The sequence below is a fragment of the Gallus gallus genome, chromosome Z, assembly GCF_016699485.2.
Source record: "Gallus gallus isolate bGalGal1 chromosome Z, bGalGal1.mat.broiler.GRCg7b, whole genome shotgun sequence".
Taxonomy (NCBI): domain Eukaryota; kingdom Metazoa; phylum Chordata; class Aves; order Galliformes; family Phasianidae; genus Gallus; species Gallus gallus.
In genome coordinates, this window is record NC_052572.1 from 65,257,432 (window position 1) to 65,281,481 (window position 24,050).

Below are 24,050 nucleotides of genomic sequence, written 5' to 3' on the forward strand. Positions count from 1 at the left end.
GGAGCAGCTCATTATGACAGCTAGGCTAGAAACACAACAGAGAAAACTTTTACTCCAATGAAATTGTGATGACACTATTTGCTGTATGAGCAAGCTTTGATCACCTGCCAGAAACATCTGCTTTCCAAAGCAATATTTTTCCTTCTATTTGCAAAAGAGATACAGGTCTTCTCACTACCACAAGTAAACCTTTTTCTCTTTTTCTCTGCCTCCAATTTTGGCATGGCAGGCATCTGGCAAGGGCAGTTGATGAGGCTGAGAAAATAATCCTGTTTTGCCTTACAAAGTCACATATTTTCAGAAGATATTTTTAAGCTCTTTGTTGAATTTGTTCAGTGACGTGCTCAGATACCAGAACTTGGAATTATAAATCTAGCAGCAGTTGATACAGGCAGAAACAAATGAATTGTTCTCTATCTTTGATGAAGGAGAAAAGCTGGCATGCACTTGTTTTATGAAAGGGAATACCTATGCCTTTCAATAAAAATAAATAAGTAAACAAATAATATTGAAAGGGGGAAAAAAAGAGTATCCATTTCCATTTATGAAATGTGAGGAAGAGGATGAAAAAAATACATAAAAAGTGTGGAATACAACAATGGAAAAGCTCAAAGCAGAAAATACAAGTTTGAAGATTCAAGAACTCCTGTAAAAAAATTCTGTTGGACTGATCAGTATGCTCTCAGTTCTGAGTCCTACAGGAGAAGCCGGGAGGTAAAAGCCCAGGAAAAGAATGATAGTGATGGCAAGCCCAACACCACCAAGATGAGGCATGGCCCACAGCAAAGGATATTTTAGCTTGGGTGTGCTACAGAAGCAGAAGTAGGCCTGCTTCTCTCATGTTCAGTACAACTGTGGATAAGGTTTGAGAGCACAGCTTCAGCTGGTAATATGTCTGGATGTCAGCTCTACAAGACGACATGCAACACTTGGAATTGTTCTTTCAGCCCTAGATTGCTCCCCACATTAAGCAGCGAAGCGGTGTGGATGAGTTCACACATATCTTGTGTCAAGATGGGTTAAAAATAGAGCAGGACTTCAATTTCTGAGTCTGTAAATGCAGGAAATAAAGGAGGGGTGAAGAGAGGAGGAAATATCTCTCAAAACAAGAGCAAACCACATTTTTAGCTTAGGCTTTTACTGCAGCAAAGATATCATCTGAAACTGCTAAATCAATGTTTTGATGTTCTCTAATGGAAACACCTCTTGCTGTATTTTGTGGAAAACAACACTTTGTGACTCTGCTGTCAAGTAGGACATTGTGCGTTGCATTGGGGCTAATATGAAATGTCTGACTTGTGAGCTGCTCAGCTCTGCTCACAGCAGCAGGCAAAGATCTGGAAATATCTCAGCCTCCATCCCTGAAGGAAAGGCCGTGGGGGAAAAAAATCATTGATGATTTGTAAATGTCTTCCTTTGCCAGTATAAGAATATATCAGATACCCATCTACTGTAACGCAGCTTATAGACTGAGGCAGAGACAGTCAAGGCTTGCAGAAGCAACAAAGAGAGCATCTTACACTGTCTCTGAGGGAAGTGCAGGTGCAGAGGGCTCCAAGACATCATTTACAGCCCAAGTGCTGTAATAAAACAGTATCAACCATACCTGAAACACTATGGAAGAATCTGCTCTGGTAATAGCAATGGGACTGAGGCTACTGTCTATTCCCAGCGTAACACAGCTCACTATTCTCAGCCCTGGCTGCATCACCCTTGGACAATGCAAAGGAAGGGTACGGTTTGTATTCTCCACATTCCTGCATGCACAGCTGTTAGCACAAAGCAGTAAATCCCTTCCAGACATTCCTGTACTTGGACATGTGACCGTGCAAAGCTGCAGAGCCTGGATTCATTTCAGATTGCCACATGCAGTCAGAAAGGACAGAAAGTGTTCGGCAAGCATCAGCATGCCAGCCCTGCTTCAGCACCAGCAGTAGTGTCTCCACCATATCTCCATCCGTATGGCCAGGGGAAAAGTCACTGACAGCACACAGCACACCAGCTGCTGCCACAACTGGTCTCTGAGCTTGGCATGAAGCTGGACAATGGCAGAGGAGATAAAAAGAGCCAAGGTCAAACTCAGAGCTTCACACTTTTCAAATGACAGAGTGAAGGAGAGGTTTTTAAAGATTCTGACTGCAGTTTTTTTCTGTGCAAGCAGGTAACCTGGAAGGTATTTCCTGGCTGGCAAAACAGCCTCTCCTTCTCTGATAAAGTGGGACTGTTCATATTTCACTAGAAATTAAAATCATTCCCTTCCGGGCTGCCTGAAGGCTATGGAATTAGCATTTGCATCATTTGCCACAGATGCACAGGCAAAGTATTTATAGTATGATTCAATTCTCTGTTCCATCAGAGCCAAGATATAGATTCACACAGACTTGTTTTACATCACTGGATAAGTGGGTAGCAATTAAATGGTTCACACAACAACTGCAGTTCCTTTGCAAGGTGGTGTATGCACTTGTGCTTCTCGGACTGATGTTCTCTAAGTCCTTTCTGAAGCTTTTGCTACTAGAAGACCAGTCCACTTCATGGGACTGACATTTATTGCCCACTGACAAGCTATGAAAACATACGTCTTATTCTTCCTGCAGCCAGATTATTAGCCAGTGCTTGATAGCAGAAGGAAAATTTAGCAGGATGGCCAATTAGATCTGAAAATGAGAATAACAACACTGACTTTGAGAATTCTGAAATGTTAGAGTGGGCGAGAAAAACATCTGAACCTACACTTTCTGTGTCTAAAGACGTAGGAGTTACATTTCCAACTCTCCTTGCAGACTGAGTCATAAGAATTCTTAAAATTAAACTGTCATTAAAATTAATTGTACCTAAATTCTGCTTCTTTCCATTATTAAAGGGAACAGACTTTTGTAATTTACAGAGGAATGTCTGTCTTCTCTGTGAGGAGGACTGGAAGGTGTAGAAGGGCTTTCTTCAGTAAAATCAATACCACGATGATGCAGGTAGAAATATGTCACAACAAAGAAATATACAGCAGATTCCTGTACTGTTAACAGAAATACAACTAACCTCTCAAACTAAACTTTTTTTTAATTAATGTCTTATACATAGATGCCCACATAGATGCCCAGTATTGTATAATCAAAACATTTCACTGTTACGACTTTCCTCTTGACCTTCAAAGGAAACTTATTTATGAAGAGGATTCAATTATTCACTGGCTTCAGGAGGCACTTAGCCAAGGCAGGTGGTTTAGACTGAAAGAATCCATGGGGATATCAGTTATATTAATTTGTGTCCTTGCCTTTGTCATGAGGGGCCTTGTTCAGAAGAGGCATTGAGGTAGCAATGCCAATTCTATCAGGTATCTTCAGAAAGCATGTGGGTTATAGCATATGTTCAGACTAACCACTCTTACTGCAACTGGCATATATTTACACTAATTTTAGAGTAGATGTACAACTACAACTAGGCGTCATTCTCAGAGGATTTATACCATTGCCATTAATCTGTCCCAAGCACAAGGCAGAGCAGAGAAAAAACATTAAATACTTCCAAAAATGCAAATTGGCCATCAGTTCCTAACAGTAGTTTGATTTTTTCATTCATAAAACAAGCATTCAAACAAAGAGTAGATCACACCAAAAATTTTTTAACTTCTGTACTGCTAATGGGCAGAGAGGAACCTGATGAGGTTTAACAAGAGCAAGTGTAGAGTCTTGCACATGGGGAGGAATAACTGCATGCATCAGTACACTACTGGAGAGGAGCTCTGCAGAAAAGGATCTGGGTGTTCTGCTGGACAACAGTTTGGCCACAAGCCAGCAGTGGCCAAGAAAGCCAAAGTTATCCTGGGGTAAGGGAGGTGATCCTTCCCACCTACTCTGCCCTGACAAGGCCCCATTTAGAATACTGTGTCCAGTTCTGGGCTCCCCAGTTCAAAAAAGACAGGGAACTCTTAGAAGGAGTCCAGCAGAGGGACACAAAGATGGCAAAGGGCCTGGAGCATCTCCCTTATGAGTAAAGGCTGAGTAACCTGGTCTGTTCAGCTTGGGGAAGACCATGGCATTTGGGAACTGATTAATATTTACAAATAGCTAAAGGGAGATGGGATGCAAATGGATGAGGCCAGGCTCTTCTCGATAGTGTGTAGTGACAGGACAAGGAGTAATGGGCTGAACCTTGAACACTGGAAGATCCATACAAACATGTGGAATATCTTGTTCATGATAAAGGTGACACAGCACTAGAACAGGCTGCCCAGACAGGTTGTGGAGTCTCCTTCTATGGAGATATTAAAGACCTGGCTGGACACCCAGCTGTGCAACCTATTGTAGGGTACCCTCTTTAGCCGAGAAGTTGAACTTGATGATCTTTTGAGGTCCCTTCAACCCCTGAAATTCTGTGATTTTGTAATTTCTCACGTGCTGTAAAGAAATACAAACCTTGCAATGGAGTATTTAGTTACATGTAGTCCCCAGAAAATTTCACATGAGCTTAATTTCACATGAAGTAAATGAGACATTCTGCTTTATACCTGCCAGTTCAGGACACAGACTTCTATGGGAACATCTGCCACCTGTTGCTCTTGAAGATCACTTTCACTTCTCTATGTAGTAGTCCTTGATGAATCCATGGAGACTCCACAATATCTGTTCCATGCTCCCCTCCTCCTAGGTAACAGTTGCTGTGAATTCTGAAGAGAAAAAGATTCCCGAACAACTTTTTCAACCAATTGATTACCTCAGAGTAACTTCAGCTGCCCTGGACCTATAGTAAGTTATAAACAATTTTATCAAATAATAAACCCCAAACTTACTGAGATAAAACTCTCAGAAATTCAGGAACATCTGGATAGCAGCTTGTAGCAATACTCCCTTATCTGTCACTTTCTCTGTATTGTCCCATAACAGAGTGAAATAACATTTTACTGAATGTTTTTATTCGTTTCCTGTTACTCATACTAATACTTTACAAAAAGACAAAAGCCACAGAGTTATAGAGCACATACCAGTATAACTAAAATCAGACAGTTGGCTGGCAGCATGGGCATGTTACAGCACTAGAGGTGTCTCACCCTGCTCTGCAATTCTCATTAAAGAACAGTCGAAAGTTGTACTTTTTTGCCAAAGAAACTCTGTTCAGACCTTTCCAGACTGTTTTAAGTAAGGAAATTTACCCTACAGCCTTTCTACCACTTTTCTCTGCCAAAGTAGATGCATGATAGCTATGACTGTCCAAGGATATAAATGAGTTTCTAGATAAATGACTAAGAAAAGTTTTAATGTGATCTAGAGGGAAATTTACAAGATGTGCTCCAGTTTTGCTAAAAAGGGCATATTTAATGAAAACTGAAAGGTAAAATGTCCTAAAATGGAGAAAGAAAAGGTATTTTTTTTTTGAATTCCAGAAAGAATGAAATTCATGGTAAGCCCACATGGCAGATTATGTTAATATCTTATCAACTTTGATGTGAGTGGAAGTGTGTGAGAGGATGTCAGTGCAAAAACACAGGTGACCCTGATCAGTGTTCTTCTAACAGCCCAAGTATGCGTGCGGATATGGAAGATGAATAATTGCCCTGTAAGTCCTTGCAGGATTATTTCAGGGACCTGCTTAATTCTATGAAGGCTTAGTTAGAATCAGATAAATAGGCTTTCATTTTGTTGTAGTAAAAAATTTCATTTGATCTGCGGAATAAAAACTTGGGCTGTTTCAGGCAGTAAGGAAATGTAAAATCCCAGACAGAGAAAAGCCAGAAAACGTCCAAGTAGAGACTTGTGGTTAAATAAACCCAAACAGCAAACACACTCACATAAAACAAGATGTATGCAAAGATGAGTAATGAACAGATAAGGTTTTTTTGCTTTATACAAAACTCATGAAAAGCTAATTAAGCAATAAACAAAATTACCGTGCTGGAGCAGAGAGAGCAGAAGTCATTCATTTCTCATTAAAAGCACGAAAGGCCTAAATCCTTTTTGAAAGCTAACTCAGATAGTGCTCTTTTTGGAAAATGAAGCCAGAAGCTCGGTTAGGACAAAAGAACAGGTCTGTTTTCTCTCTTCTGACCATCTGCCATCCTCTATTTGCCAATGAACACCTACCTCAATTTTGCCAAAAAGAGCGATGTCATTTGCTCAGTACAAAAGAATATTTTTGCACATTTTTGTAGACTTCCTGAAATGCCAGCTAGGAAGACATCAGTCAGCCAAAACTATCATATGTGCTCCAATGACTAAGCTTTTTATTGTGTATACCTGTTAAAATGATTTCAGGCTGCATCACAACTGTTGCAATACTGAACAAAATTTTATGATTTACTTCCATAGCACACGACGTAGCCTTAGGGAAAAAAAAACTGTAATATCTAATGGTTATAATCTTTACATGAACCTCTGAGTCTAGTGGACTTAATTCTTTTCACATAAGAAAGGGAAAGCAGAGGTAAGATCTAAATGGTCAGTGTGGAAATAGAGGAGAATATAAAGGATCAGGAGGCACTGAGGGATGGTGACGTGGAAAGTGGGCCTAATTGGCACCTGGGAATTTTGTGAGGAATAACACCTGTGACAGAGATATGATTTATAGGGAACAACACAAAATGGACTGCCTCATATTTGCCCCAAGCCAGAAACAAAAGAAGTGTAACCATAGCTTTAGAAAAATGAAGCCTGGATGTATAGTCACGTCTGAGTGGGTTGACAGATGCTCAATAACTGGAGGAAAGCTGCTGTTTTGACCCTACAGTGGGAAATGACTGTTCCTTTGACAGATGGGTCACAGAAGTCAATGCATTGTTCATGCACTCTGTATACCAATTTACTTTTCCCTCTCTTTAAAAAACCCACAATTTGCTTTGAGGTTGTGGTTGTTTGCAGAGGCCAGGAAACATCTACCATCACCAGAGTAAAAACACAGGCCACCCAGAGAGTGCAGTTCTCAGCCTGCATTTTGTTGGTGAAATTCTAAGACATTATAATTCCAGAAATAAACCCATTTCAAAGCCTTTAAACAGTGCAGATATGACTAAAACCTGTGTATCTAATCTGTTAATCTTTCACTTAGAGCTTGCACGTGCCAAAAAGAGCAGCTGTAATCTATAGTCTTTGTGATAATGAATTTACTCCAGTGATGTTGGATTAAACATAAAGATCAGAAAAATACGCAAGTAGGTTATGCATAAGATTAAGCAACTGGAACATATAAATTATCCTTTTATACCAGGACTCTTGGAGTCCTTGTTCTTAAAACAAGAACAAAGCAGATCAGAATAAGCTGGGCTCAGACAATGTATGAGACACTGCAGCTTCATCCTGTGCACCAGGGACCAAATGATGCTGCCTCTACTTCCACATTTCAAATCTCTTCGCTGTCTACCTGTTATAAGCACAAATCCCTATCAGGTTTGCAAGCTTTGTCTTGCTCTGACAGCCAGCATAATAAATAGACATCTAGATTGCTTGTAGCACTGCTGCTGTAGTAGTGCTGCCTCTGCAAGGGGTACAAATCTTACAGGTTGGACAGTGGATGGGGTTGGTAAGGACAACTATGAGGGCATGTTTTTATTCAGAGTCCAAGTAGTCAGAATGCAAAGAAGGGTGTCATTGTATGAGGAATACCATTACAGTATTTCCTCCATGCAGAAGGTAAGTAATTTCACTGGTAGATTTCACTAGGCTGAAAAACACACAAAATAGTTTTCTCAGTGTTAAGATAAATAAGCCACTCCAAACAATGTTCATAAGCAGCTTCAGTGATACAGTTTGTCATGGCATTTTTTGCATTTTTTATGCTTTTTTTTAAATTTTGTGACAGTGATTTGTCTTGCTCTCTCTCCTTATCATTCAAGGGCAATATTGGAAGTGAGAAATTTTATTTTTAATTATTTCTCCCCAGTAAAACGTTTTGCTATGCAAATACTGCCTTCAGCATAACTCAGATTTCACTTCCTTTGCGTATATTGTAATTACATTTGCTGAGTGAATGTGTCCAATGTGCAAAGGTTAACAAGTGGAGGCTTCTATACAAGGAGGAGAGGGAGCGATGCAAATAGCTTCATAATGCAGGGCTAAGCTGAAGAAAAAACCATCATGGGCTAATGACTCCAAGATGCACAACATAAGCTTCCTCTGTCCACTACTGCATGAGTTTCAGTCATTAAACTCACTCTTTTCTTGAGGGCAAAGGGACAAGACAGCACCAGTAGCAACAGAAAAGGCCATCAAAATCCACTCTTCCGTTCACAAATTTTATATCTAGTGAATCAAAAAGAGAAGATTAAATTGCACAGTCTGCTGCTGACCTGATGAACTGTTCAATTTTCTAGATTCTTGTTACTAAATACGTGGTTGTCATGCTCAGGTGCCACACCAAATATGTTTCTGAAGAGCATGAGTATCTCCAAATGCTTGTTGGGCATAACTCTTTTAAATCCTTTTTTTACTTGAACCTGCCTTCATTTCTTGAACTTTTGTTTAAAGTAACCTAAAATATGGTGTTGTAAAGCATTCAAATGGATTTGATTTTAAGCATCTTCAGGCACAGGGAGGAACAGCATTAGATTTTGTAGGGCCCCACTACCATGTTCCCCTTTCTGCTGCCTCTGACACTTTGAAAAGAGATGATCAAAAATTATTTCTTTCACTTCTACAGCTCTACTTCTATTAAAAATGAATGGTTTTCATTGTTATCCAATAAAATGGAACATTTAATTTCTAGTAAAATGTAACAGGCTGTATCCTAACTTGCTTTGTTCTCTTTTCTGACTGAAATGGAAACATACTCTTCACTCTAAGTAGAAATATTTGCTTCAATTTGTTTCAAAACTGGAAAAAAAAAAAAAAAAAAAAGCCAATATTTATCCAATATTTCTTGTAGGACAATCTGCAGTGTCTGCTGGCAATAGAAAGTGAAAAGTACATACAATTTGGTACGTAAAGCACTGGCCTACTGTTGAAACACTTGGAGGACTTGGATAAAAATTATGTGCTCAAGACCTGTCATTTATTATGATTATTAAGCAAAGTTAACTTTGACTCTCAAGCGTGATGCATCCCTTTGCTAACCTAATGATTGCACTGGAAAAGTAGACTCTTTGTAATTTTGAGGATTAGACAAAAAAACAATAATCAGATCATTTGCTGAAATCCATGTAACAAATGTCCTGCTCCACTGTTTTTTGCATTCCAGCTATAATTGCAAAATAAATGGCAAACTGCGTACACCCCCTCCGTACACCCAGAGAATAGCAAAATGGCTGGATAATGAAAAACTAATGTTTGCTGATTCTAATCCTAGAATCTTTCCAGTTTTGCAATGTGTGACAGCTTTTACTCATATCTGAAATGTCCTCTGATAAGTGTTTTTTTACCTCACATAAAATGTGTGAGAAAGCTGCACCCCATAAAGAGAAACATTTGGAAATAAATGCAGCATTTTTTTTCATTGTTGACTACATACAACATTTTTTTTTATTATACTATATTTTCAAGTGAGGCAAAATTTCCACTCTGAGAGCAAATCAGCACAATCTGTCTTTAGATGATCAAACATACATTCTAAATAACTAACAGAGAATGTTTCCAAACATTTAACAGTCCTGAAACACAGCTGCAAACTTGTTCCTTTATAGATCAATATGATATATACCAACATCTTCCAAATGAACAAAACGGCCTGAATTAGCCACTGGAGAAATCTCCCATCACAGAGGGGGTTGAAGCTAGATGGTCTTCAAGGTCTCTTCCAATCCATGCCATTCCACGTCTCTGTTGGAATACATTGGAATTTAAACCAAGGACATGATTTAGATGGCGCAAGTATCATCACAGCCAAGCAGTTTTGCATCAGCCTGAAGGGGGACACTGAACCTGCTGTTCCCTGCAAGCACTGGCTGTACCTCTCATGTGCAAGGGCATGAGTAATCAGCTGGGAGAGGAGTCACTAACCACCCATGTGAGGAGGTTGATGGCTGGAGGCCGTGGGTTCCAGTCAGAATAGGGTCACCCCACTCACAGCTGTGGGAAATAAGAGAGAGGGATGTAGGGGAGGGAAGAGAGTGCTGAGAGTAACGACTTTTAGCTCTATGTTACTGCAGACTGTATCTTGGATATCCGATTTCAAACAGCAACTTCTCATTCCTATGTCCTTGATCTAATCTGAAAAATAGTTACTGCCAGATGCAGAAAGACAGAAAATGAATAAGTAAATAAAGTGGTGTGGTGTGGTTTTGAAGCTAATCAAATACTTCACTTTTTCTCCTAAATAAAACTTATGACCATAAAAATAATCCAAAATCTTCAAGATTCTAACATTCTGTTTATCACTTCCTTTAATACTTTAAGAGGAAAGAAAATCTTAATTCTGATTCCTGACAAAATTATTGCAAAGCACAGTATGTCTGAAGTATTGTTTTATGTTAAACTGAGTGACAGAACTCACATACTGTCTTCTAGAGGTAACACGTAGTGCATAAATGTCCTTTTCCACTCATTTGTTGGAAAAAGACAGGAGAAAATAAAAACCCTTTCAAGTAAATGGCATTTAATTTTAAATATGACAGATATCTATCTGACTTTAAACTTGAAGCTGAACAGCAATTTAAAAAAAAATTTACAGTTTGCTTAGACAATACACAGACTGGTTTACAAAATATACTGGTCTGTGCAATGTTTATAAATTCACAGACTTTTCAACAGATGGATCAGCAACAGGGCTGGATTTGCCCCTAGGGCTGCTCTGAAGTCCTGCATCCAGATACAAGGGTCCTCCAAGCAAAAGGGATCGTGGAACCACTGTCACAGTAGTCTAGAATAATTACTGTACCTGTCTGCAGTACATCTGCAAAATAAGTAATTGCCGTTATTTCCTTTATAAACAAGAGGCAGACAGCAGCAGGATAACACGAGAGCAAGTCTCTCAAACTATATTCCTTAGACTTTCCTTGTTCTCACAGTTTTAACCCTCCTGTGTTGGACAAGACCACACTAGTTGCAGCCCTGCTTAAGTCAGGATTGTAATCACTCACCATATGCAGATTGAATCAGCTTCTGATTGCTTTCAATGATCTAGAAATTCTATTCTTTTTGCAAGAAGAAACTAAACTTTGGCTAGTTTGCAAATATTTAAGAGCTCTCATCAAAATTACTACAAATCAAAGCTGTTAGAAGTAGCAGAGCAGAAAGCAATGGGGAGCCTACTTAGTAATGCTGGAGGTTGACATTTCATTAGATTCATGACTCATTCCTGGCACATGATAGCCATAGAAGGAAAGCAATTACTGTTCATCTCAAAATTCAGTAATGTTCTAAACTACCTTATAAAGAATATATTCTTTTTTAATCATAAACTCACAGAAATCACTGTTAGTTGCTAGCCAGAAGCATGGAAGAAAAGAGTTTTCAACAAGACAGAAGAACTATCAAGTTTTCCTCCATACATAGGAGTGATTCACTGTTATTTCACTATTCTTTCCCACACAAAAATATAACAATATGAAAATCTCAAAGACACAGATCAAATGGATATATACGGGCAGCCCAATATCTGAAAATTGTACCATTAATTTTGGTTGTTGGTCCATTTATTCTCAGTTGTTAATCTTATCAACAGTCTCTTCTGTCTTTGCTGGTCATACTCTAATAAGAAATCTTCCAACTTAATTGTCTCCTATATCTACAGTTACATGCATACACACACACAAAAAAAAACATTGTGTTTTTTTTCCCAGTATGGTTCCTTATTAACAGCAGTCAAAGTGTACAAATGCTAACTACTCACAAAGATATCGTTTCAATTACAAAGCACACTGCAGCCCCAACAGAGAGATACTGTAAAAGTCAATGTCAGGTTATTACTGATGGAAAATAAAAATTAAATGATTTCATCTAGTTTCCAGAATAGAAGAAATCCTCGATCTTTTATGACAGAAACTGCATCGAGGTAATATCTTCATTACAAAAGTATCATTAAAAATGAATAACCATGTTGGATTATAATTGTGATGATATATTAAGAGCTTGAAATAAAGCAGAGTATTTGCTATTGCTTACACAATAAGAACAGATCAAAGATAACACCTCATTTACTTTGCTCATGTTGCATTGGATAGGAGTAGTACGTGTTCAGAGTGCCCATTAGTTTCTCCTGTGATCTCACTCGTAGAATTGTTTGAGTTGGAAAGGAGCTTTAAAAGACACCTAGCCCAGCTCTCCTGCAATGAACGGGGACATGTACAGGTTGATCAGGTGCTCAGAGACTTGTCCAGTCTGACCTTGAATGTCTCCAGAAATGGGGCATCTAACACCTTTCTGGGCAACCTGTGCGAGTTCCTCATTGCCCTTAATGAAAAGAAAAAAATTCTTATATTCATTCTAAATCTTCCCTCTCTTTTAGTTTGAAACCATTTCCTTTTGTCCTGTCCTGCTAAGTAGTCTGTCTCCTTTCTTCTCTCCTCCTTTTAGATACTGAAAGGCCACTATTGGGTCTCCCCTAGCCTTCTCTTCTCCAAGCTTAACACCTTCAGCTCTTTCAGCCTCTCCTTGTAGGGGAAGTGTTCCAAAATCTTTGTGGCCCTCCTCTGGATGCACTCTCTAACAGGTCCATGTCTCTCCCGTGCTGAGGATTCCTCATCTGGATGCAGTTCTCCAGATGAGGTCTAACCAGCACAGAGCAGAGGGGCAGGATCAACTCTCCCAGCCTGCTAGCCGTGCTTCTTCTGATGCAGCCCAGGATACGGTTGGCTTTCTGGGCTGCAAGGGCACACTGCTGGCTCATGTCCAGCTTGATATTCTCCAACTTGACATTCACCAGCTTACCATCCACCCTGAAGTCCATTTTGGCAGGACTGCGATCTATCCCTTTGTCTCCCAGCTTGTATTGATAGTGGGGGTTGCCACAATCCAGATGCAAGACCTTGCACTTGGTTTTCTTGAACCTCTGAGGTTCACCTGGGCCCACTCTTCAAGCTTGTCTAGGCCTCTGTGGATGGCATTCCATCCTTTGGGCATGCTGACTGCACCACATAGCTTGATGTCAACTGCAAACTTGTTGAGGACGCACTTGATCCCACTGTCGATGTCACTGATGAAGGTGTTAAAGAGCATCAGTCCCAGCACTGACCTGTGAGAGACTCCACTTGTCAATGATCTCCATCTAGACATTGAGCTATTAAAATAGATGTCTGAAAACTCACAATAATGATTGCCTTAGAAGATATAATTAATTATCTTTGTGTTATACAGGACAGGAAAAAGCCAATTTCCAGAAAATTTGCTTTATATTTTGTTTATCCATAATACACTCCACTCAACAGAGCAACTTTGTCCCTGAGGCTTTAGAAAATCAGGCTGACATTTAGACAGAACAAAATTAATCATAGAAGGCTGGAAAAGATCCTTAATTTCATCAAGTCCAACCATTGACCTTGCACTACCAAGTCCACCACTAGACCTTGTCCACTTTGAAGTGCAATGTCCACATGTCCATTTTCATGGACAGAGTGGTCAGATGTTGGAAATGGATGTCCAGGGAATTGGGGCATGTGGACACGGTGCTCATGGGTGCCTATGTTAGTGATTTCCATTTCCATCTTGAAGTGTTGTAATATCTGTTTGTCACCATTTTCAAAATGTCTTTTACCTAACTGAAAGCTGGAAATATTGAAAGTCTGTGTCGAAATGAGTGCATCCTTCTTCCAAATAAAAACTTGAATCAGCATGCTGGGAAATTACAATGAATAGACACTGATAGCTTTATTCCTTCCTCTTTCATGAAGATAGCTTCAAGGTGGTCAGTCATTCAAACACATTCAAACATTACTCAAACATAGCAGAGGCACAGAGGTTGCATATTACCTGCAAGCTTTTTGAAAACAAGCTGCAGGAAAAAAAGATCCAAATATTCTGCCACTTCTGGAGAAAAAGCTCAGCTATATAATTACAGTGAACAACTTGGAAATAGGTTCTGCTACTCATTGCATTTCTTTTCTATCAAAAAAAAAAAAAAAAAAAAAAAAAGTCTTAGGCTCTTTCCTGCATCCTTCTGCAGTCACTTCCATGTACATACTCCATTCAGATAAGTTTAATGGCTATATATCCTTCCAGTACTTTAAGGGAGCATAAAAACAGGAGGGGAAATGACTGTTTACATGGGTTGATAGTGACAGGACAAGGGGGAATGGTTTTAAGTAAGTTAGGGGAGATTTACCTTGGATATTAGGAGGAAGTTTTTCACTCAGAGGGTGGTGACACAGTGGAACAGGTTGCCCAAGGAGGCTGTGGATGCCCCATCCCTGGAGGCTTTCAAGGTCAGGCTGGATGTGGCTCTGGGCAGCCTGGTCTGGTGGTTGGCGACCCTGCACATAGCAGGGGGGTTGGAACTAAATGATCACTGTGGTCCTTTTCAACCCAGGCCATTCTATGATTCTATGATATCAATCTAAGAACTGATTTGCTTTTTTATCTCACACACAGCTGAAACTTTTGCCTCAAGACAAAAAAATGAAAAAAGCAAATAAGGAAGTAGTGCAAGGTTTTCAAAGAATTAAGGAAGCATGTCTTCATATAAATTTTAAAGAAGCCTGTCATAGAAGGGATGAAAACAATTACAGTAGCTAAAGATGAGCAAGTGAGATGGGGAATGAAAAAATACTAACAATTGCAGCTTAGTATCTTCATAGCAGCTCCAGACACATAAAATAGTTTATACTTTTAGAAGGAAAGAGAAAATAGAATAAAGAAAGTGAGGCACAGAATAAAAAAGATTTAAAAGGATGTTCCCTATTTTGAGCACTCCAAGATTGACCTTATTACTACTAGTTAGCAAAAATGTCAGTAGTGCTTAATAAGTAATCCTCAAATTCTTTGAGATTTGCAGTGCAATTCTTGAAAAAAATGTCTCTTGCCTGAAGCATAATTTGGACCACCACAGAAGAGTTCATTCCTGTGTACATCTCAATTCAAAGAAAATATTTTTGTGTGGTTGCAGTGCTGTCTTCAGAAACAACTTGTATCTGATTCTGTATTTTCTGTTTTGAATGGGTTAAAGAAAGAAGTAAAGTGACTGCAGAATTGTATGTAATTCAATTAATTCATAGTAAGAAGGCCTCCATCACAGAAATCTGAAGCTCAGAAAATTGGCTGAAATAAAGTTGAGTGTGAGTTGAACTGCAGTGTGTGATGGATGCCACAGAGCTCTAAGCAGAACAACCTTGCCATCTCCTTCAACAGCACTTGACAAAACCTTACAGAAGGCTACACCCAATTATTTTAATTCACGTGGATTATCACACTTGAACTCTAAAGAGACATCTGAGTGAAAAAAACAGGATTTGATTGTGACTGAAACCAAACACTTATTCTGTGACAGACTACTCTGTACAGGCATTCAGCGCTTCCAGGATTGAACTCATACAGGTTATCATCGTAATGCATCAAATTTATGTTTAAGCTCCTACTGCAGGTAAATGAGGACAATAGATAAAATACTTTGTGCTGAATAAAAATTCAGTACTTCTGTGCGATTAGCTTTTTGCTCTTCTCACTAACAAAATTAATTCATCTGAAACCCAGGGAGCTGAATTTTATTTTTGGTTTGTATAATAAACATAAAACATCCCTTTAAGGTAGATAAAATTTAAATTTTTACTTAATTGGTTGGGAATTGAATCACATTTAGATTATCAGAGCACAGGCTACATAGAAGAAAATCTAAATATTTAAAGATCTTAATATATCCCATAAGATGTCCAGACATGTCTAAATAAGCAGGGTGCCTCTTCAGAACAATAACATACTGGTTGGAGAATTACTAGTTACACCTGTTACTGAAACCGTGTTAGAGTTGGCAAAGAAAATAATAGGATATTTTGTGCCTTTTTTTTGGTCTTCAAACATAGTTTTGGCAATCATCGAGAAGTATCCTGTTTTGTTTTTTGTTCTTTTTCATCAAAGCCAATAGGAAATTTGAGCTTGCGGTAAGACAGATTTTACATTAACATTTGAATCATTGTTATCCAGTGAAGACATTAGCAGACTGATTTCTTGAAACTGTGATAAGAGATTATCAGAAATACGTAGGTAGACAGCTCTTCTCCTTTTCCCATTGTACTGTCAAGTTTTCCATTTTCTGTTAGCCTAATTATTTTAAGAGACGTTGGTCTTTCTCCTGTAGTAAGAACATTCACACAAAAAGGCTTCTTGAATTAGCCTTGTTTGAAAGCTGCCATATTTCCATATATCATCAAGCTACTTTTCATGCCCCGGGAACTGAAAGGAGATCGGTTAATGAGCTCTTAGGTATTACTTTATCCTATTTTAAAGAGTTCCATTGGCCCTGTGCCAGCCAACAACACATCTTTCCAACTTCAGCAGGAATTAAGTGGTCCATAGGCACTTTGCACAATCTGCCTTTATTGGAATATATTCAATTTTTTATTTTTATTTATTTATTTATTTATTTTTGCCTTGTCAATTTCTCCCTACCATGGACCTTTTCTCAACAACACTATTAAGTATGTACTTAAACAAAAGCTTGAGATATTTTGCTGTATTGGGTTCACAGTAATGTATAAATCCCAAACTTATTAATGCCATCTTTATATTGATAGATTATAGAGCTAAACAAGACTTTAGGGATTAGGAATTTCTTTTTTTCCCTTTAGTAATACAGTTTTGGATGAACTGTATAACTAGTTGCTAATTATCCTCAGGACCACTCGTTCTAGAAAAAAAAAAAAGTAAGAAAGTTTGAGTAATTATGTTTACAGCAGAAAAATAGTATATGTAGGTATCTGTATAGAGAATTTTTGGAGTTTTCTAGTTTAGTTTCAGTATACTCTGTACTCTTAGAGCTCAGGGTAAATCTAAATCTCAACAAAGAAAGGTAATCAGCCTCATTAAGATTTCATCATTGTGTGTTTTTTTCCATCATTAGGTGAAAACTCTTTAACATGAGGAACACTCAAAATGCTACCTCTTCTGCTAATATGCAGTTTCAAAGCATTTGAAATTTTGCAAGCACTGCAGTCAGCACACAGTCCCTAAGACAAAACTCATCCCTTCAAGTAGCTGGTTCTTAATGTCATCCTTATTAAGGTAAGAATCTGAACATCTTAGATATTTATTTCCATTACGATAATACTGCTCAGAAACTGGAAGAAGGTCATCCACTGTAACTGGAGAGCAAATAACTGATAAGACAAACTGATACTACAAGACTGATAAGATAAGCATGCACTGTAAAAAAAATACATTAAATTACATACCTATTTTCACATAGTTTCAAATTCTTTAACAGATCCAGACAAATGACAGTAAGTTTACATAGTCTCATATTTTCACATCACAATTGCTGAAAGTCTTTCAAGAAATAGACTTCCGAAGACTTTTCCTCTACATGCGTATGAAGCAGTGTAGATGACAAAGCATGGGAATCCAAATTTTATTTTTTTACTCCACATTAGTTTACCTATCTTCCTTTCTAGCTTGTGAATTTTGGGTTGCAATTAAGTTCAGTATAGATTTTATTGATTTTACTTCACCTGTGCTATACTGACTTCATTAGGATTATTTAATCTGAGCTTAATCAATAAGTAAAACGGTGTGGTCTTGTTGATACTTTAAACCTCTTTTAAGGGGTGGTACTTATCAATTTCTGTAGAAATTCTAATGAGTACATTTTAAAATAGAAGACATTTGAGAGACTATGAAAATGTCCATATATAAGTATTTTTTTAAAAGGAATCAGTGTAAACACGTTAGAACTTAAAAGGCAAATGGCAGTCTTGTACATGTATGAAGCATGGATCACATCTGCAGCAGCTGTTTTCTAGAATCATCTCCATAAATATTTGTTACTTACTTCCTATTAAACCCACATAAGGCTTCTTTGTTTCTTCTATTGCCACTCTCCCAGATTTAATTCATTATTTTTACAAGCCACTGACATTGGAATGAAATTCTCAGGTGATAGTATAGATAAACAGTTGCATAGCATGGCAAATCAAATATGCATTAGTTGCTTCAAGGCCAAACATTCACAAAATGAGCAAGGGAACTTGGCATATTTGTTTGGCTTAGAAAAACATTTCTGTAGAAAACATCTGGATCACCTCCACTCACATCACAGACATGTCTCAGAGCAGGCAAACTGGCTTCGCTCCAGGTAACACCAACCCAAGCAATGAACTCCGGGAGTGTGCCAAGTACACTACATCTGCCAACAGACGCTCAGCCCTCAGGATGGGACTATTGTAAACCCGAAGCCCAGTGCTAGAACACTATGTGTCCAACCTTTTGGCTTGCCTGGACTGCACTGAGGGAAAAGGAATTGTATTGGGCCGATGTATAATTTCTTCTGAAATTATTTTCTCCTATTTATTTTCATGGAAACTACAACAGACAGAATAACCACAGTAACTCTGATTGATAAAGCAAATTTGCAGCTATAAACCACAATTTTTCAATATAGTCACCACCATTAGCTATGCATTTTTACTAACAGTGAACTGCCTGCCATGCTAGTCAAAACCTTCACTAGCGGTGGTGACCCACTGTCACTGTTCCCACTGCTAAAATGCACCAACCACCCCTCACTGTGCTTACATCCATGGGTTGGTCTCCATAAATGTTCAGCCAACATTAATGGATGTCAATGAGTGCCATTTTTTTTCTGCATGGAGGAATTCAGTGACACACCTTTGCTTCATATGTGCTTCCATGTCAGATGCCATTCTGCCAGACTGCCTTTCTGCTGCTGTCACACAGCAACCAAATGTAAGAAGATATGAGTGGGAAGGCTCAACCTCTACTGCCATACCAACATCCACATCTGGTGGTTATATAGTTAACATATATAAATAACAAAACTTACTCTAATTTTTAATATTTTTATTAACACATAAAAACCAAAGGAAAAAAAACAGCTCATAAAACTAGTGGGATATGTGATCCTGTTTTTGTGAAACTAATGTCTCAGACTGGTTTGATGGCAGAGGCTGCAATTCTTAGTGAGTGAGCTCTCAAGGTGTTTGTCAGAGATTTTTGATGAAATTTTAATCTTCCTGTGCTTCATCCTTGAAAACAGTTGTTCAGGAATGTACTTATTTCCAAAAAGCGATAACATGAATGAGGTGTGATTGTGAAGCGAGGGGTATATCTCTCTGATAAGAGAGTGCTTATACAAGTCCAGTAGAGACATGATCATATTTTTGAGTTGAATATCTGATTGCAACTCTGTACGTTCCATTTGAAAATCTTCTGTTAAAGTACTTATGTTGACTGAAAATTGAGTTGCATCATAAATTGATAATTTTTTTCAGCGATCTTGAAACCTATTCTCAAACTTCTTTATCACAATGGAAAGCACGGCTGCCTATTTTCACAGGACTGTGTTCAGCCAGTGTACCAAAGTGCATACAGTTACGTGCCATCACTGAGTCAGCACTGCACTGCACCCCATGCCCTGTCTTCAGCCTAGACGGTGCCCATTGCACACCATTGTGTGGCTGTTGTGAGTGATGGGTGTGTGCCTGGGGCTGGGCCTCTTGTTGAGGCAGATCCACCACCATGATGGCACAGGGCAGGGAGCAGCAGCTGCAGGAGGGGCTGGGCTGGGCTGAGTGCAGCCTGTGGGCCGTGGGTTAGACGTGCCTGCTCTAAATGATACTTCATGTGGATATGCAGTGTCTTCAGAGCTGTTCCTCTTCACAACCTGTCTCCATTGCAATGCTGAGCTTGCTGGTGGAGACACAAACTTTTGGTCCCTGCCTGTAGGACCTGTACTGAACATGGGGAATCTGACATGTCTCAGGGACCTAAGGATCCGAAGATTGTCAATATCAGTAAATTATAGTTTAGTTGTAATTCAAGGCAGTCTCGTAAAAAGTTGCTGAGAAGCTGAACTGAACTCCCCTACATTCAAACCCTTGCACTGCAAGAGTGGTTATCTGATTACCTGATCAAATGATGGTAGGATCTTAGTGCCAAGGGTCTGGCAAAGAAAGAACAAAGAAATGTTATATGAATTAATCCCCAAAAGGCTTAAGAAATTCTGTGGTTGTCACAGAAGACAGAGTTGAAAAGATGAGTACTTTCTTATTTGCACCTCAGAGGCAATGTTTCTTTTTAAATCCTTGCATTAAGGCGGCTTTGAGAAGGTAATTTTGGCTATCCAGCTGTGAAGAGAAGGAAGATTTCAAGATAAAGTTCTAGAAAACAAGCCATTTTCACTCAGAGTGTGACAGAGGATAATGCTGTTATTGAACATACAACACAGTTGAGAAGGCAAGTTCATTGCCAGTCCAAAGCAATTGATATTTTTGAGATGATTTTGTGATAATTTTTTTTCTTAGGCTTAAAAAACATAGTTCAATTCAGTCTTAATTTCAGTTTTTTTATCACACCACACCTTCTGAATTGCAAGAAATGTAATCCCTCATTCTGTCATGCAAAATGTGATAATGAATTTATTTCTTCCTTGTCTTGAATCTCTTTATATTCAAATTCTAGAAGATAAGTATGTAAGTTAAACAATTTGGAGCTAAACGAAACGAAGTTCTCCGTGAGAACTGTAAATCTACCATTTATTATGGTGCATGCCTCTTCTATGCTAAATTTGAATGTTTTTTTTTTTGGGGGGGGGGGGGGGGGAGCTGTAGAGAAATTTGTGAAGACGCCAATAAGAACATTATGTTAGTCACAAAAGCAACAAATTCACGTTTTGGAAGGAAGCAACAAGAGTGCTATCAGACAGGCCTGACAGTGATGTCTGTGTTGCTTGAAACTAGGCCATTATTCACAAATGGACCTGATCACAGGAACTGAGCTTTGAAGGCTGAAAGATTCTGTTGTCAGATACACTAAAATGAATTTTACAGTGAGGCTAGGTTAGCAGAATAGGGCCTAGTGGATCTCTCCAGAGCTGGGTCTGATAACACAATAAATCACTTTAAAGCCGTTATATTCAAGAAGTTCTCCAAGTCACTACTAATTTGCATTCATTTCTTTCATTTAATACACTGATTTAAGACTTTCAGAGTATGCTTGTTCCTTTGTAAGGCTTTGTTTGCTTTTACCATTATGTACAATAATGAGAACTGATTACACAGTAGTGTCCTGCTTCACTGGGGAAGAAATAAGCATGCTGCCTTGTATGAGAAAATGATGAAGGGAACAGGGTGAGCTAAGCTTTATGTCTCCAGCATAAGGAAAGAAATGAAAGCTCTCTAGTTGTTCTGTCCAAGTACCTTTCCACAGATTAGCTAAATGGACAATTTAACTTCAGCCATTACACCTTATATAGGAAAAAAATCTGCTAGATGTATTTTAGATTGCATTTTAAAAATGACTGATGCTTTTACACATTTCAGCATGTATTCTATAGAAGTCTCCCTTTAAGATTAAAAAAAAAGAAAAACTAAACATTAGAATATACTTTTGCACAATTATTATGCACCTCATTATATGCAGGTGCAGAGTTTGACCTCTGTAGCTGTGGCCTAAGAAGAGAATAAAATGAAATCTGGGAAACTCTGATTTCAGCTAGCCTTGTCCTCCCCTTCCACATCCTACAATCCAACTGTAGAAGGAACATGAATAGACCAGGACAGCCAAATCTGACCTGCCTGCTTCAAGACTACAAGATTTCTTCTAAGTCCTTCTGTTTGCTTAGATCAGAATTCAGCATAAAGCACTCACTTGTAAATGCAGAAACAAAAACAAACAAACAAACAAATAAATAAAAGAGAAGAAAACTACAAAAGTTCCAGTACTTGGAGTTTCACCTCTAATTGGAACTCTGGGAACTGCAGGGACCTAAAAAGACATACCCTATGATGCAGGTGAGTTTGCTGAATTGCTTGTTGCACCAGGGCTTTGCCCTCCTCCACAGCTTTGACTGGCATCCTGCAGGTCTGCACTGAACCTTTAACTTGTATGGGCCATCTCTGTTTTGCAACACAGTTTGTTTTTTCAGGCAATTAATTGTGTCTGACCTTGCTCCAAGTCTGACCACACTCATTCCTCTGTTCTTGTCAGGAACTGTTTCCTTGTCTGAAGTTTTCTGAACTTTTCTATTTCTTTCTCTCTTTCACTTGGTTTAGTTACTTAGACATCTCTTACAGCATTCATATATATATTCATAGATGCATGTACACGATGTGGATTTGCAATCCATAAATCTCCAGTGTAAATTAAATTCTAATCAAATGTTTTGTTAATCCCCCATGCAAACAGTCCTCATTCCTGGTTTTAAATAAGCCTTCACTGGGATTATCTTGGGATAATTATTTCTTAGTTTAAAGCAAAATACAAAACAAAACAAAAACCAAAAGCCAGATCTTCTTTTGAAATACAGAAATGCTTCCTTCCCTAGGAAGGTTATAAAAGAAATGTAACAGACCCCTAAGCCAAGATGTGATGTGTTTACAACAGACTCTCTGATGCCAGCAGAACCAAGACTAAAGAGTCAAGACAAAAGTTTTGAGAAGTACATCCAGAGGACACCATTGTCTTATGAGCATATTGGAGTCAACCTGCACCACAGATTTACATCCTTGACTCCTTAGCTGTGTGTTGTGACAGGACAAGGGGAAATTATTTCAAACTGAAAGAAGGGAGATTTAGATTGGACATAAGGAAGAAGGTTTTTTTACACTAAGTGTGGTGAGGCACTGGCACAGGTTGCCCATGGAGATGGTGGATGCTGCGTCCTTGGAAACATTCCAGGTCAGGCTGGAGGGGGCACTGAGCACTTCATCAATCTGTAGGTGTCCCTGTTCACTGCAGGAGAGTGATCTTAAAGGTCCCTTCCAACTCAAACAATTCTATTATTCTAAGAATTTGTCCAGGTCTTGTATTTCATGGCATGAAGCACAAATTCCACATGCCAGCACCCAGTGTGGTGCCACAATGCCCCTGACCAGCAGTGACACTGTGCTCAAGCAACAGCTCCACCAGGGATTTCCACGTCCCCTTCTCAGGGCTGCAGCAATGAGCCAATTGGCCTCTTGCAGCATGCTGGGGAAAGAGAGCTGGAAGGTCTCATCTTCACCTGTACAAGTGCTTCACCCTCACGGTGAAGTGGAAAGAACAGGTATTTTGTCTTGAAAAACCACATCAGTAATTGCACTGTGGGCTGCCCATGCATTTGTGCACATGTTCAAAGCCCTGTAAGGGAATTTTCAGCAGCTGTCCCTAAAGTGGTCTCTCAGTTGGGCACCTGGGCTCTCAGGCTGAGTGCAAAGGGGATTTATATGTCCTTTGCATGGTAATGGACAGCATTATTCTTTTTTTTATTTTACCTAAAGTAACAAAGTAACTTGTTGGGAGGAAAGCAAAAAGATTTTTTTACAGTAATTATGTACATTAATTACGTAATGTAATTATTTTCAATGTATATATACACTGTATGTAATTACATTCAGTGTCTCTGCTGTGAGGTACGAATGAGATGAAACTAAAAAATTATAGCTAAAGACAGGATTTAAGACAGAGAGGTAATACAAATACGATCAAGGACGCTTCCTCCCCACTATAGCACCAACTGTACGTACTCTTAAGCCTCACAACGCAGAAGTGAAGGCACTTTGTAGGAAGGGGGTATTACGGCTGACACTGTGGCTGTGACTTCAGCAACAAAACAAGTGTGCACACTGGGGCACATCGTGACAGCTTCTCATCCAGTGGAAGCTGACAGACTTTTCTAAATTGCTGTTTTATTGTTTTACCCCTCGGGGTTCATTGCATATATTGAAGCCTGAAGCCCAATAGCTTGTGGCAGGTCAGAGAGCCCACACAACGTTTTTTCCTTTGCTCTGACTGGATTAGTGTATGCTTCCATCAAGAATAATTGTGCATAAAAATTTAAAGGACGGTTTCCATGACAACTGGAATGCATGACTTCAGAATTTGCCTTCTGTGAGCACTTTTTGCCACAAAAACTGGGTTACTGAAATACCTCACAGGGAAAGTGTCTTAAACCATATTTAGAGAGAGAATCTTTGGTGAGGTGAACTCTGTGCTGTGTTTAGACAGCTCCAAACACAAATCCGGCTTGTGAATGGCATTGCTACCTTAGCTGTA

The 24,050-nt window shown here is 38.9% G+C and overlaps 1 long non-coding RNA gene across 1 annotated transcript; it reads left to right on the top strand.

Moving 5' to 3' along the window:
- The first annotated feature begins 4,629 nt into the window (after positions 1-4,629).
- LOC121108583 lies at positions 4,630-21,768 on the top strand. The gene is made up of 3 exons (XR_005843212.1): positions 4,630-4,742; positions 16,903-17,063; positions 21,438-21,768. It is a non-coding gene; the product is annotated as an uncharacterized LOC121108583 (long non-coding RNA).
- Positions 21,769-24,050: the final 2,282 nt, after the last annotated feature.